Source organism: Thunnus maccoyii, chromosome 10 (genome assembly GCF_910596095.1).
Source record: "Thunnus maccoyii chromosome 10, fThuMac1.1, whole genome shotgun sequence".
Lineage (NCBI taxonomy): Eukaryota > Metazoa > Chordata > Actinopteri > Scombriformes > Scombridae > Thunnus > Thunnus maccoyii.
Window position 1 is genome coordinate 14,548,494 of NC_056542.1, and position 16,273 is coordinate 14,564,766.

At 40.0% G+C, this 16,273-nt stretch overlaps 1 long non-coding RNA gene across 1 annotated transcript; it reads right to left on the reverse strand.

The window, feature by feature from the left end:
• Positions 1-992: 992 nt before the first annotated feature.
• LOC121905092 lies at positions 993-7,785 on the reverse strand. The gene is made up of 3 exons (XR_006098339.1): positions 6,025-7,785; positions 5,793-5,893; positions 993-1,665 (listed from the first exon to the last, which is right to left on the reverse strand). It is a non-coding gene; the product is annotated as an uncharacterized LOC121905092 (long non-coding RNA).
• Positions 7,786-16,273: the final 8,488 nt, after the last annotated feature.

Genomic DNA, 16,273 nt, shown 5'->3' on the forward strand with positions numbered 1-16,273 from the left:
TTATATGAGGCTTCAACCGGCTGAGTTAGTCATATCTAGTAGCTATCTGGTCTTTTTAACATCATATTCCCTCTTTGTGTTTCCCTGTTGTGCTGCGGTGGAAGTATAGTAACAAAAAGAGGGACTTTGGCACTAAAAAGATTGTAACATTGAAAGATATCTACTTGACTTGACTCATTTGAACGGCTGAAGCTTCATGTTAGCCTCACATAAACTTTTAAATACATTTTTGCACAAAAGGGGGCTTGTGGATTTTGACCCCATCACTTACAATGTAAGTACATTATGAAGGGATCTTCTAATGGTCAGCATGAACAGGAGGATTATGGCAAGAAAAACCTGTTTCAATGTTCATTTGGGCACCTGACTGTTGTTTTAAGACAGACATGAAAAATAGTGAACCTGTCCTTTAAGTAGAGTTTTATTAACAACTGTAACTGGACACCAAGGACTATTAAAATATTTTTCTGTTTTAGTAATTTTCTTAAATTGTATTAAACAAACAGAGGCCTCTCACACATCCACCATGCTAACAGAAAACAACTTAAAGGTGTGAAAAACTGCTGTCCTAAATGGTATTTACAGCCCTGGACAGTATTTATATACTCACTAATTAAGTTGTCATAAATGAAGAAGTATGAGTTGACTTTTGGTTGAGGCCAAAAGACATATTTGATCATGTAAACTGTAGGTAATAGTTAAGAAAAGCAGAATAGAGCCTTCGTTAGTGTTATAAGTAACGCCTGTGCTTTTCCTAGAATGACACTTCAAATGTCTTTCCATTTATGTTCATATTTGATGATCAATAAAGTAAAGAAACACGCTGAGTCAGATACGAGTTTTAAAAAGGCACGTGACTTCCTAAAAAGGCAAATTATTTTTAGGAATATTCACAGGTGACACCTGTGTGAACTTCTGTTGACTCATGTCTGAATCTGAAGCTATAAAAACACATTGTATCAGAGTTTAGACAATCCACTCATACATGCCTGGAAGAGATGTCACGGTGATGTAAACAGGAAGTGTTGCCAAGAGATGTTCAGAGTTCACGCTTCAGTTCACAACTATGACTGAACCTGAAAACATGTGATATTAACTTATTACAACATATATGTTAGAATACCTCAGAACCGCTAAGTGTACTTATGGACATGTGGCCTTACATCACAAGTTTGTTTTTTTTGCTTAACCAAGATAACACCACACCATTTCCTAAGGTCTGTATCAGACTTAAATCAACACTAATTAATTTGATTCATCAAAAGATATGGGTGTTTCTGAAGTGACAGGAAATCTGTTGTAACAATGATACCAAATCCGGACCTTTATCAGAAACCTCAGGTTCCTTCTTCTTGTGGGTGATTCTTTTTCTGTGCAATACAGTTTTTCGTGGAATTTCAATGATTCAGTCTTACCTCAAAAGAAAAGAGAGAAAAAAAGGAACTAACAGACAGGGAACGTGCAAATATTCTCGTTCAGTGTCTTCAGAGCCCTGAGAGCATGTGACCACATTCTTCATTCTTTCTGTTCCAGCATCCCATCTGTATCCTGTGAGCTGTTACCAAGGAAACCGATCCTGCAGCATCTCCCTCAGTGACATGGTCTGAGTGAGCAAATCAAATTATAAGACATCTGCAAAAGAGCAAACACATGGACACAAACTCACTGACAGACAGACAGACAGACAGGAAGACAGACAGACAGGCAGACAGACAGGCAGAGTGAGAGGGAAGGAAGTGAAGAAGGTTAGAGGTACTCACTCTGTTTCTGTCTCTTTCTCTCTTGCACACAAACACTTGTGTTTCCATCACTTCAGAGGACATTACATTGACCTATATTACATTTACATTATGGGGACTTGCTTTTCGTCCCCAAAAGGGAGGCAAGTGCCCACAATGTGACTGTATAAACTGATTTATGTCCCCACAACATGCATAATTCAAGTAAACACACAGCCTATCACAAACCATATCCTGTAGCCTGAGCCTGAAACGCCCATGTGTATAGTGGACTGTTGCCAATGACTTTCATAATTTTTCAAGAGAAAAATGTTGTCATCTGTATAAATTCACTTTTTGCTTCTGTTTTTGCTCCTGGCTGGTATCACCCAAAGGAACACTTAATATAAAATCAACAAGCACAAACTGTTTCTTCCTTTGATTGGCTTATTCTGAACACAACAGTGTGCACCATGGAATATGTATATATATATATATATATATATATATATATATATATATATATATATATATACAGTGTATATTTTTAAAAAGATTTTACTTTTCAATTGTTTTATAACAGACATTTTATGTTTTTAATTTAATAATCTTTGTATAACTACTGTGCAACACAAAGCACTGACAAATATGAATATGTAATATAATGAACCTCGCAAACCACTGATTTTCCCCTGAAATCTTCTGTTAGATGGTTTAAAAGTTGTAGAAAGAAAACATTTAAAATATTAGTTATATATTTTTAATACTCCTATTCCTATAGGCCTGTGGTATATTACTGTAGCTCAGTCTAAAAAAGTTTCATTTTAAACATATATGTAAATAAATAGAGATGAATAAATAATCTTCAGTTACAGTTCATAGTGAGTTAAAACACGCTATAGGCAGATGAATAAATCTTTGTCATTGTGTGGGTGAAGTTCATGCAGTTCAAGTATTTTGTTTGCTGTACACATAAGAGTAGCGTGTTTATCGCACCCAGCATAGCCCCAGAGGGCCTAAAGTTATCCATCTTTACATTTTGTTAATTGCAATGGTTGTTACCAACTTCTCAGCCAATTGGAAAGGTGGAGGGGTGGGATGAAGAGTAAAGCCATGGGCTAGTCAGACGACAAATAAGAGCTGTGTTAAGATTGTATACGCTGTTGAAGACTGTATATGTGCATGACTACGGTGGATGTGGGGTTTACCAAGGGTGACGGGCATAATAGCAACCTGCAGAGAGTAAATAACCTCTGTGTATGTATGTTTTGTATCGCTTCATCACGATGTACTGTGTCAAAGATAGATGCTAATCGTGATTAGCACATTAGCGCACTAGTTATATTAGCACATATTTCACTGTAGTAACAGTTAATGTTACCGTTTGTTGCTAGTATGTGTTAATGTCAATTAGTTTAAAGCTCAAAATGCACACGGCATGAGAAGTCAAGGAGCTTTAGGACGAGTTAAGTGACTGAGGACCAGGAAACACTACTTGGACTCAATGGAAGAGTAGGTGTCTCCCGCTCAGCTTTCACTTCATCTGGACTGATGTTGCCCGCCAGCCTGTAACCTCACTCATCGATCCCCTCGTCATGTTCCCATCCATCGCCCATATTTCAACTTCGGGATTTGTGGGAACAACTAACCAGTGCACGTGCTATTTTATTAGGCAACTTGCATTTGCAAGTTAAGCGGCCATTTGTTTCAGGTCTCTACGCCCCCCGAGCAGCGAGTCAGGCCTGCAACGTTTTATTTTTGGTTTAAAGGACACATTTTTATTTTGGTTGCAGAGTGACTGTTTGCCCTTTAGTTAGGAGCTTCGCTATTGGTAAATAAGATAGAAAAAGGTCATAACTTCTGAGAAAGGTTTGAAAGCAAAAGGGAAACGCATTTAATTTTTGTATAATATTTTTAATACACATTTTATTTTATTAATTGGTTTACATATATGTTTCATTAACTAAATCGATTATTTACATTTAAAGTACTCTGTGTGTGTGTCATATTTACATTTCATTAAAGTGTGATTTGAGTTTAAAACCAGGAAATAGGCTTATTAACACATAATTCTTAGTGGGATTTAAAATGAGTAATTCCTACTATACATTTCTTAGTATGAAGGCACCACTATATATTTGTAGTTCGTATTCTTGTTAAAAAAGTTTAAAAGCTGGTAATTTCATTTCGGTTACACAGGTTAGCACAGCCAGGCACAGGTAAACATACTCAGGGCCCCGCCTATAGTATTACAACACTTGTTAGACAGTTACTAACTAAGTAACTACATGGGACGGGTTGGGATAATTGTAAGTTAATCCCAGTTTTGTCAGAAGTAGACCTTAGATGTTCTCAGATAATATAAAGCTAGTTCACTGAAAACATGGCAAGTATGAGTAGTCTTTCACAGCCAGAGTTGAGTAACTGGTGCAGAGGTGAGGGAATAGACTTAGCACACGCACTAATGGTACATGATGTTCCTGAAGATGAAGACATCACTGGCATTGAAGAAGCTATAGAAACCATAAATGCATTGGGCACAGTTAGAATAAGAGACAAAATGTTTGATGCCAGACACCAAATTGTAACAATGTTCTGTGAGTGCCGTGAGGCAATCGACTCCTCAGAAGTTCCAAAATAGATAATTCTGCCCATGGGAGGCGATAACTGGAGAACAGCGATAGCTCAGCCAGATGCCAGTTCAGACTCTTTCCCAGAGAAATTAGTCAGATTTCTTCAGAAGGAGGGAAAAACAATGGACAAGATCCAGAAGTTGTGAGCGCCCAGCCCAGTCTCGAGTCTTATCATTCAACTCAAGAAACTCAAGAAAGAGACTCATCAGCCATTTCTCCGTTCTCTGTTAAAGAGCGGCTGACATTGACACTAAAATGAGAATTGTGGTCCACCTTAAAAGTCAGTCCACCTTAAGTGAGCCTGGTCAAGCTAAGCTAACGCGTTGTTGCTAACTTTGGGGCCAACCCCCTTCGATAAATTAGTATTTTCTTTGTCTTGAGGAGCTGCAGCATTTATTAACTGACAAACTGTAGTCTGCACTGTATATTTACTGCCAGATTGACAACTTAATGCTAAACTTTTCCTCTGCTCCGCTCACATTCACGTCATGTTTCTGCCGCTTGCCGTTTGTGCTCACGCAACTACACACGCACATTTACACACACATACACACACGCACTGCCTTATTCCTTATCGGAGTTACGCTACTCTTGTACCTTTCACATAGATGTCCTTTGAAGAATGAAGAGAGGGAGGATGACTAAAAAAAATCCACAATAACGCAGGTTTTTGTGCTCACACAGTGTACGAGTGAAAATCATTAGTAGCCCGTTGATATTAATGATCGCCTGAAATTTTAGCAGCGGTGCTCATAATTTTGCAGGGGCGGTGCACCGCTGCTGAATGAATATAGGGGAAACACTGCCCCAACATTCTTGGACTTGCTAAAAGAGATCTGCAAAGAAGAACGTGAAGCAGCTAGGCCCAGTCTCAGAAACCCTATACAACGCTAGCATGTGCATACAGTGCAGGTAGATAAAGAAATAGAGCCAGACATGTGTCAGCAAACTGATCTCAGAGCTGAGGCCCAAGAATTAAAAGCCAAGTAAAGTAAGCCGAGGAACAAGCCGTCTCAGTCTGCAGGTGATGATTGCTATGCGAAAGAGTCCAAGGATAAGCAAAAAGCAAAAAATGAGGCAAGCAGTGAAATACAGTCACTCAGCCCTACAAAATCAGATAATTGTGATGTCAGTGAACTCAAAACAAACTCAAGAGACACAATTGAGTACTCCAGATACAAAGCTGCTTTAAAACATAAGCCTACTCAATTCAAAGTTCAGCCTGCCAAAGAGTCTGCTGAATACTTCTGCTATAGATGTGGTGAAAATGGGCATATTGCATCAAAATGCGCTGCTCCTGAAAAGGCTCAGAAAGTTATCAAAATGCTCATACAACAAGTGCAAGGAGCGACAGATGGACATAAAGACAACCCAAAAGACAGAGATGAGTGCATTGCTGGGGTCAACAAAGTGGAAACCCCTGACACAGACACTGACTTACCTGAAGGGCTTGTGGGTCCATCATCTATTGCCATGGAGTTAAAGGATCTGTTGTCGTTCTTGCCCTCATCTGTCCTGAGCCACAACATTGCCACCAAGCCCCTGTTATCATAGGCAGAGATGCTTTCCTGTTTCTCAGATTGTTTGAACTTTCCAAAGAGAGTGCCAATGAGCGTAAAGTACACTCTATGAGAATACAGGCAGTGTATGAACAAATACAGTCACAAACTCACCTTCCTCAGTCAAAGGCAGTGGATGATGTCATTGGACAGGTGAAATGGCAAGGACCTGGTCCACTCTCAACAGCCCCAGGCGAAAGGTATTACGCCATCTGCAAAGTAGACAGACTGACCACTACATCAAAAGACATTGTGCTGATTGATGCACTGTCTGCATCGGCACTCCCAGCTGGCGTGCTTGTACAGCCAGGTGTGCTTCCGAATGCTGAAATAGACACAAACCATTTCACAGTGCTCATTCATGAGTCCCAAAAGCCCACCTCCATTCAAGTTGGGATAGATATGCAGAGATGTATGCTAGATACAGTGACCTCAGTCCAGCCATCTGACCTCTCAGCAGATGTTATAGAACCAGATCTTTTTGATTTCGGTGAATCCCCTATCCCAGAGGATTGGAAGAATCGGCTTCACCTGAAGCTAGCTCAGAGATGAAATGTATTTTCCTTGCATAAGTGGGATGTTGGCTTGGCCAAGGGTCAAGAGCACCAAATATGCCTAAGCAACCCCACCCCGTTTAGGAAAAGATCATGTCGCTTGGCACCAGCTGACATTGACGATGTGTGACAACACTTACAGCAGCTACTAGCAGCTGGAGTGTTGAAAGAGTTCCGAAGCCCTTATGCCTCACCAATTGTGGTGGTGCATAAAAAGGACGGAACCATCAGAATCTGCATCGACAGTCCCACTATATCAGACCAGTACACAATGCCTCGTATCAATGATGCCCTAGACTTTCTCTCAGGCAGCAAGTGGTTCTTGGTACTTGACCTTTGGAGCGGCTATTACCAGATAGCCATGGCTGAAGAGGGCAAAGAGAAGACTGCATTCATCTGCCCTCTCAGATTCTGTCAATTTGAGAGAATGCCACAGGGCATTACTCAAGCGCCAGTGTCAGCCCAGAGTCAAGTATGTAGGCCACAAAGTCTCACAGTCAGGTATTGCCACCAACCCAGAAAAAGTGGAAGTGGTAAAAAACTGGCAAGAGCCAACAGATCTCAAGTCCCTGATGTAATTTCTTGGCTTCTGTGGATATTATCGAAGATTCATTTCAAACTACTCCACCAATGCCCACTAACTGAGCTCACAAAAGGCTACTCACCAGCTCAGAGAGGGAAGCAAGCAAAAGACCCAAACAAGACATACTTCAAAGTTGGGATCAGGCTTATCGAGAGGTTTTCAGAAAGATCATCGACTGTCTTATACATGCCCCAGTCTTAGCCTTCGCTGACCCCACTAAGTCCTACATTTTACATGTAGATGCTAGCATGAATGTCCTATCTGCAGTGTTGAACCAGGAGTATCTAGAGACGCTACAGGATACTCTCCATATTTCTTAATGTCCGGGAGAGAGGCAAGGCTACCTGTTGACATCTGTTTTGGTAGAGTTGGCACTACAGAGTGAGGAATCACCCGATGATGCTGCCTCTCATCAGTCAGAAAATGAGGAGGTGCAAACCAATGATACTGCTGAAGACACTGATGTAGAGCGAGGAGCTCACACAACCCCCAACATCACAGTGAAACATCCTACTGAGGAACCTGTGACCATTGTGCATCAAGGAATGGTTATTCAGTTGAACCTTAGTTCCCAGGACAGAGATGTTAGTACATCAGTCAAAAACCCTAAACCTTCCAAGAACCTGTCAAGCAAGGCGAGAAAACACCAATCCAACCTACGTATAAGATACAGAGTCAGATGAGGACATCTAGACTTTTAGAAGGGGGAGGGTGAAGCCCAGTCTAAAAAAAGTTTAATTTTAGACAAATAAATATGTAAATAAATAGAGATGAATAAATAATCTTAAATAATTAAAAAGTATTCTATTAAAACCAGTTAAGTTGCATGTTTAATACAGTTCATAGTGAATTAAAACACGCTATAGGCAGATGGATAAATCTTTGTCATTGTATTGGTGAAGTTCATGCAGTTCAAGTAGCTAGTTGTACACATAAGAGTAGTGTGTTTATCACCCAGCCTAGCCCCAGAGGGCCTAAAGTTATCCATCTTTACATTTTGTTAATTGCACTGGTTGTTACCAACTTCTCAGCCAATTGGAAAGGTGGAGGGGTGGGATGTAGAGGAGACGCCGTAGAGTAAAGCCATGGGCTAGTCAGACGACAAACAGGAGCTGTGTGAAGATTGTATGAAGACTATTTATGTTCATTACTTTGGTGGATGCAGAGTTTACTGAGGGTAATGGACATAATAGCAACCTGCAGAAAGTAAATAACCTCTGTGTATGTATTTTTTGTATCGCTTCATCATGATGTACTGTGTCAAAGATAGATGCTAATCGTGATTAGTGCATTAGGGCCTAGTTATATTAGCACATATTTCACCGTAGTAGCAGCTAATGTTACCGTTTGTTGCTAGTATGTGTTAATGTCAATTAGTTTAAAGCTCAAAATGCACACGGCATGAGAAGTCAAGGAGCTTTAGGACGAGTTAAGTGACTGAGGACCAGGAAACACTACTTGGACTCAATGGAAGAGTAGGTGTCTCCCGCTCAGCTTTCACTTCATCTGTACTGATGTTGCCCACCAGCCTGTAACCTCACTCATCGTTCCCCTCGTCATGCATCGCCCAGTTCCCATCCATCGCCCACCACAGGATTTGTGAGTAACAACTAACCAGTGCACGTGCTATTTTATTAGGCAACTTGCATTTGCAAGTGAAGCGGCCATTTGTTTCAGGTCTCTACGCCCCCCGAGCAGCGAGTCAGGCCTGCAACGTTTTGTTTTTGGTTTAAAGGACACATTTTTATTTTGGTTGCAGAGTGACTGTTTGCCCTTTAGTTAGGAGCTTCGCTATTGGTAAATAAGATAGAAAAAGGTCATAACTTCTGAGAAAGGTTTGAAAGCAAAAGGGAAACGCATTTAATTTTTGTATAATATTTTTAATACACATTTTATTTCATTAATTGGTTTACATATATGTTTCATTAACTAAATCGATTATTTACATTTAAAGTACTCTGTGTGTGTGTCATATTTACATTTCATTAAGGTGTGATTTGAGTTTAAAACAAGGAAATAGTAGGCTAATTAACACATAATTCTTAGTGGGATTTAAAATGAGTAATTCCTACTATACATTTCTTAGTATGAAGGCACCACTATATATTTGTAGTTCGTATTCTTGTTAAAAAAGTTTAAAAGCTGGTAATTTCATTTCGGTTACACAGGTTAGCACAGCCAGGCACAGGTAAACATACCCAGGGCCCCGCCTATAGTATTACAACACTTGTTAGACAGTTACTAACTAAGTAACTACATGGGACGGGTTGGGATAATTGTAAGTTGCTATTTTATTAGACAACTTGCATTTGTTTCAGGTCTCTATGCTCCCGAGCATGACTCAGGCCTGCAACGTTTTGTTTTTGGTTTAAAGGACACTATTTAGGGCCCGAGCACCGACCGGTGCGAAGCCCTATTGGAACTGAAGGAATTATTAGGGCCCGAGCACCGACCGGTGCGAAGCCCTATTGGAACTGAAGGAATTATTATTATTATTATTATTATTCCTCCGAAACAAACGCATTTTTGAGGGCCTAAACATGCACGAAAACTCATGAAAATTTGCACAGATGTCAGGACTGGCGAAAATTTCGATATTTTATGGGTCTCGAAATAAAGCGGGACAAAATGGCTCGACAGCGCCACCTAGAAAGTCAAGAAAATTGAGCCCCTCGATACAGATTGTCGTAGGAGAACGAAATTCGGTATGCATATGTATCATGACCAGACGCACCAAAAAGTCTCAAGGACACATAGCCTAACTCCAACAGGAAGTCGGCCATTTTGTATCAAAGTTGAAATTTTGCACCGATTTTGTCATTTCCAGCCCGCATACTTTAACGAACTCCTCCTAGAGATTTGACCCCAGGACTTTCAAATTCGGTCCGTATCATCTACAGGCATAGGAGATTAAAAGTTGCTAAAACAATTCTCATTAGTCTTTCCTAGGGGGCGTGGCTGGGCGGCGAATTTCGATCCTTCGCCATGAAAAATGAAACGGCTATAACTCCGGCATACATGATCCTAAGAGAGCCAAACCTTTTGTGCTTCATAAGAGTCCCGCCCTGAACGGGTCCATGTGACAATACAGGATATGAGTCATAGCGCCACCTCCTGGCAACAGGAAGTTACATGTTTTACGCTCTGACACCCTGTGGGCAGCACGGTGATGGAATCCAGCTGAAATTTACTGAGAATAGCCTCAAGACCTTGGAGATCTTATATTATGAAGTTGGTGACCCTTCGTTGAAAGGTGTTGCCATGGCGACGCGGCGAATTTCGATGTGACGCCATGAAATTTCAATGCCTTATAACTTGACTCCACGTGGTCTGATCTTTTCCAAATTTCATATGCTTGTTAAGAGTCCCAATCTGAACACATGTTCAGTCTCATATTTAGCGAAAGTCATAGCGCCACCTACTGGCAACAGGAAGTATCATGCGTCGTACTTTGTCTAATTACTCCTAGGAAATTTGGCTGATGCACCTGAAATTAAGTCAGCTAATAAACAAGACCTTGGTGATGCTACATTTGGCAGCTCATGACCCAAAACTGAATGCTGTTACCATGGCGACACATCCTTCGCCATGAAATATGATACTGTTTTTCAGGGAGAAGGGATTGCTCTACAGTCATGAAACTTGACACACATGTCTAGAGTGATGTCAGCTAAAATCCTATGTGGTCGCTTTGAATGGGCGTGGCAAAATGGCTCAACAGCGCCCCCTTTCAAATTTCAAAATTGCAGCCCCGCCTTCCAGATTAACGTAGAAAGATGAAATTCACAGGGCACATGTATAATGTCAACACGCACAAAAAAGCCTCTTGAAGCCTTATTGTAAGTCGAACAGGAAGTCGGCCATCTTGAAAAAAATGGTACATTTTCGCCTTTTCTTGGCCATTTCGCATACCTTGTATTTTAAAGAACTCCTCCTACAGAATCCATCGTAAGGACTTCAAAATCAGTGTGTGTCATCTAGACTAGTGTATGATCATGATGGTTTGGCCGTGGCGTGGCGTTGAGTTTTGATGTTTCGCCATGACAGAGGAAATTGATATAACTTGAGTGTACACGGTTGGATCTGCCTCAAACTTTACACAACAAGTCACTGACAAAAGCCCTTGGACTGAGCGTCACTTCGACATGCGCTGGGGTGCGAGGGCCCGATCATCGCTGCTTGCAGCTTTAATTATTATTATTATTATTATTCCTCCGAAACAAACGCATTTTTGAGGGCCTAAACATGCACGAAAACTCATGAAAATTTGCACAGATGTCAGGACTGGCGAAAATTTCGATATTTTATGGGTCTCGAAATAAAGCGGGACAAAATGGCTCGACAGCGCCACCTAGAAAGTCAAGAAAATTGAGCCCCTCGATACAGATTGTCGTAGGAGAACGAAATTCGGTATGCATATGTATCATGACCAGACGCACCAAAAAGTCTCAAGGACACATAGCCTAACTCCAACAGGAAGTCGGCCATTTTGTATCAAAGTTGAAATTTTGCACCGATTTTGTCATTTCCAGCCCGCATACTTTAACGAACTCCTCCTAGAGATTTGACCCCAGGACTTTCAAATTCGGTCCGTATCATCTACAGGCATAGGAGATTAAAAGTTGCTAAAACAATTCTCATTAGTCTTTCCTAGGGGGCGTGGCTGGGCGGCGAATTTCGATCCTTCGCCATGAAAAATGAAACGGCTATAACTCCGGCATACATGATCCTAAGAGAGCCAAACCTTTTGTGCTTCATAAGAGTCCCGCCCTGAACGGGTCCATGTGACAATACAGGATATGAGTCATAGCGCCACCTCCTGGCAACAGGAAGTTACATGTTTTACGCTCTGACGCCCTGTGGGCAGCACGGTGATGGAATCCAGCTGAAATTTACTGAGAATAGCCTCAAGACCTTGGAGATCTTATATTATGAAGTTGGTGACCCTTCGTTGAAAGGTGTTGCCATGGCGACGCGGCGAATTTCGATGTGACGCCATGAAATTTCAATGCCTTATAACTTGACTCCACGTGGTCTGATCTTTTCCAAATTTCATATGCTTGTTAAGAGTCCCAATCTGAACACATGTTCAGTCTCATATTTAGCGAAAGTCATAGCGCCACCTACTGGCAACAGGAAGTATCATGCGTCGTACTTTGTCTAATTACTCCTAGGAAATTTGGCTGATGCACCTGAAATTAAGTCAGCTAATAAACGAGACCTTGGTGATGCTACATTTGGCAGCTCATGACCCAAAACTGAATGCTGTTACCATGGCGACACATCCTTCGCCATGAAATATGATACTGTTTTTCAGGGAGAAGGGATTGCTCTACAGTCATGAAACTTGACACACATGTCTAGAGTGATGTCAGCTAAAATCCTATGTGGTCGCTTTGAATGGGCGTGGCAAAATGGCTCAACAGCGCCCCCTTTAAAATTTCAAAATTGCAGCCCCGCCTTCCAGATTAACGTAGAAAGATGAAATTCACAGGGCACACGTATAATGTCAAGACGCACAAAAAAGTCTGTTGACACCTTATTGTAAGTTGAACAGGAAGTCGGCCATCTTGAAAAACTGGTACATTTTCGCCTTTTTTTGGCCATTTCGCATACCTTGTATTTTAACGCACTCCTCCTACAGATTTCATCGTAAGGACTTCAAAATCAGTGTGTGTCATCTAGAGTAGTGTATGATCATGATGGTTTGGCCGTGGCGTGGCGTTGAGTTTTGATGTTTCGCCATGACAGAGGAAATTGATATAACTTGAGTGTACATGGTTGGATCTGCCTCAAACTTTACACAACAAGTCACTGACAAAAGCCCTTGGACTGAGCGTCACTTCGACATGCGCTGGGGTGCGAGGGCCCGATCATCGCTGCTTGCAGCTTTAATTCATTTTGGTTTCAGAATGAGTGTGTGCCCTTTAGTTAGGAGCTTCGCTATTGGTAAATAAGGTCATAACTTCTGAGAAAGGTTTGAAAGCAAAAGGGAAACGCATTAATTTTTGTATAATATTTTTATACTTTTTTATTTTATTAATTGGTTTAAATATTGGTTTTCATCAACTAAATTCATTATTTGCATTCAAAGTACTGTGTCTGTATCATATTTACATTTCATTAAGGTGTGATTTGAGTTTAAAAACCAGAGAATAGTACTTAAAAACATACATTTTTCAAAAAACATTTAAAATTAGTGACTCCTACTTTACATTCCTGCTAAGTGGAGGCTCCGCCATATCTTTGTAGTTCATAATCATGTTAAAAAGTTTAAAAGCTGGTAATTTAATTTCGGTTACACAGGTTAGCACAGCCAGCCACAGGTTAATATACCCAGGGCCCCGCCCATAGTACTACAACACTTGTTATGTAGTTACTAACTGAATAGCTACATGGGACAGGTGTTACATACAGTATATATTTTTTAAAAATATTTTACTTTTCAATTGTTTTATAACATACATTTTATGTTCTTAATTAAATAATCTCTGTATAACTACTGTGCAACACAAAGCATTGACAAATATGAATATGTAATGTAATGAACCTCGCAAACCACTGATTTTCCCCAGAAATCTTCTGTTAGATGGTTTAAAAGTTGGAGAAAGAAAACATTTAGAATATGAGTTATATATTCTTAATACTCTTATTCCTATAGGCCTGTGGTACATAGAGCAAAATACTAAAACACAGTCAAACCATGTTTTACGTCATTACATCAAATTGTAATATTCTAAATGTTTACATACTTTTATACTATTTCTTTTAAAAATAGCATGGCATATTAGGTATCTTTGTTAAGTTTGGGGTCTTATGTGTGAATATTATAAACATTTGTAATTATAAATCCGCTGGTTCAGGGTCAACTGGTTTACAAGGGGATTTAGACTGTGGCAGGCTACAGAGGGATCATGGAGCAGTGAATTATCTAAGACTTATACAACAGTGCCACCCTGTGTTTATGCACTACCATTGACTTCCATGTGTACGCTGACCCTGACTTGATAAGTACATCCTTCAATGACATTCACAGTTCCCTGCCTGACTCAATCTTTTGAAATAAGTGTTTGGTTTTGTGCAAACTTTCACTTAATGTTCTAGTGAAACATTAGTTATTTCGGCTATCACCACTAAAACAATTACGACCATTTATTTGGTCTACAAACCAGCACAGAGGAAGAAAACACACCCAATCGGGCGTGTCAGGACGTATTAGAGCATAGCTGAGTTAAAGTGTTGCCGGTAGAGGATGTGGTGAACCAATGATGATAATCAAAGGGAGATTACAGCTGTGCTCTGGGGATGGATGTGTTAGTGTTGCAACTGGATGCTGTAACAGTGCAATTGATAAAGTCAAGTCTTTGCCTGTTACAAATGACCCTCAAGGTTCAAAACACTTAAATGTGAAGTTAACAGACATGAACAAGTATTAAAATCCTTGTAAAGATTGAAAGTGCAAGTTAAAATGCATTCATCTGACTGATCCCTAAGGCCAATAAAATAAATGTGTTACAAAGACATCTTTGTTTTTTAAAAAGTCTTTCATTAATTGCTAGCACACTGGTTTATTTGTTCTATAATTATTATTGGCTTTATCTTATGTTATTGTTGGGTATTTTATTACATTTATTTTGTCTTACTTTGAATTGTCTTTGATCTTGGTTCAACCATGTAAAGCACTGTATAATTTTGTTTTTAAAAGTTTACAAATAAAGTTTACTATTATATATTATATAGCATTAAGAAACATTGTGGTTGACAGCACCCACCTTAGTGAATTTAGCATGTCATATAATTTAGTGAAGGGGATTTTGGAAGGATTTGTGATTTAGCAAAGCCTATATTTCATCACTTTTTAAGAGGTAATTGATATCCGGCATCCTTGAAAATAGATGTATTATAAAAGATATTGTATCGTATAAAAACCTGAAATTCAAAGGGTAACAGCAGCATCGAGGCCCATGTTTAAATAGTTTGGCCAGAGAGAGACCGCTCTCAGCCCAACAGTACCACAGTGTGGTTGAAATGGACAATAACATGAAAATCAGTGTCGGATTTCATCACCACTGCCACCCTCTGGAAAAACTTTGCTATTGAACCCTTCGGTCTTCACAGAAGACAGACCTAATGGGTGTCTCGTAGACGCCTACATAAACACATTTACAGATATCATGTGTGGTGTCTTATTATATTCTGTAAAACTGATGAATGGAGGACATGGATGCAAAATCATGGCAACTGAAGACTAAATTGAATGATCCAGAGGGTCAGAATTTAAATATAAAGCTAGTCTCACTACCAAAGGAAACTGCTGCCTAAAATTCAGACAAGTAAATTGAAGGATAAACCAGTAGAGGTCTGGACACTTGACCTCTACAGTGAGGGGATCCGGTGGCTCTGTTATGCTGTGGGGGGTGTTTTGGTGGCATGGTTTGGGTCCACTTGTCCCCTTAGAGGGAAGAGTCACTGCAAGGGAAGATCACTTTTATCCTATGATGAAACATTTCTATCCTGATGGGAGTGGTCTCTTCAAGGAAATTCACAGGGCACGAGGGGTCACTGAATAGTTTGATGAGTATGAAAATCATGTGAATCATATGCTATGGCCTTCGCAGTCACATCCCAACCAAATTGAACACCTATGGGAGATTTTGAACCAACGTGTTAGACAGCGCTCTCATCAAACCACCATCAAACCACCAAGTGAGTGAATATCTTTTGGAAGAATGTCGTTCATCCCTCCAGTAGAGTTTAGAGACTTGTTGAATCAATGCCAAGGCGCAGTGAAGCTGTTCTGGTGGCACGTGGTGGCCCAATACCTCACGACACTTTATGTTGGTTTTTCCTTTAATTTGTCACCTGTCTTTATAAGCTATGCACACACACAGACACGTACATTTCAGAAATATGGTCACAAAAGGCAATTTTAATTAAGTCATAGATTTCAAGACTTGTCAAGCCTGAGACTTTGGGTGAAGATTTTCCCCCACAGATTATAATTTGAAGTATAGGAATATATTATAGATAGAATAACAAAGTGATTGTCTATTGGACTATGAAGTGATGGCGTGTCTCTTCTTCATTGGTAGCTGACTTAAATATTTTTAAAAGGAAGATGACAGTATCGTTTGACAATATAACTATATAGTATACTATATAAGTGTTTTATTTTCTATTGGGCAGTCTAAGTTTCAGTGTCAGTTGTCAGATTAACTTGCATAAA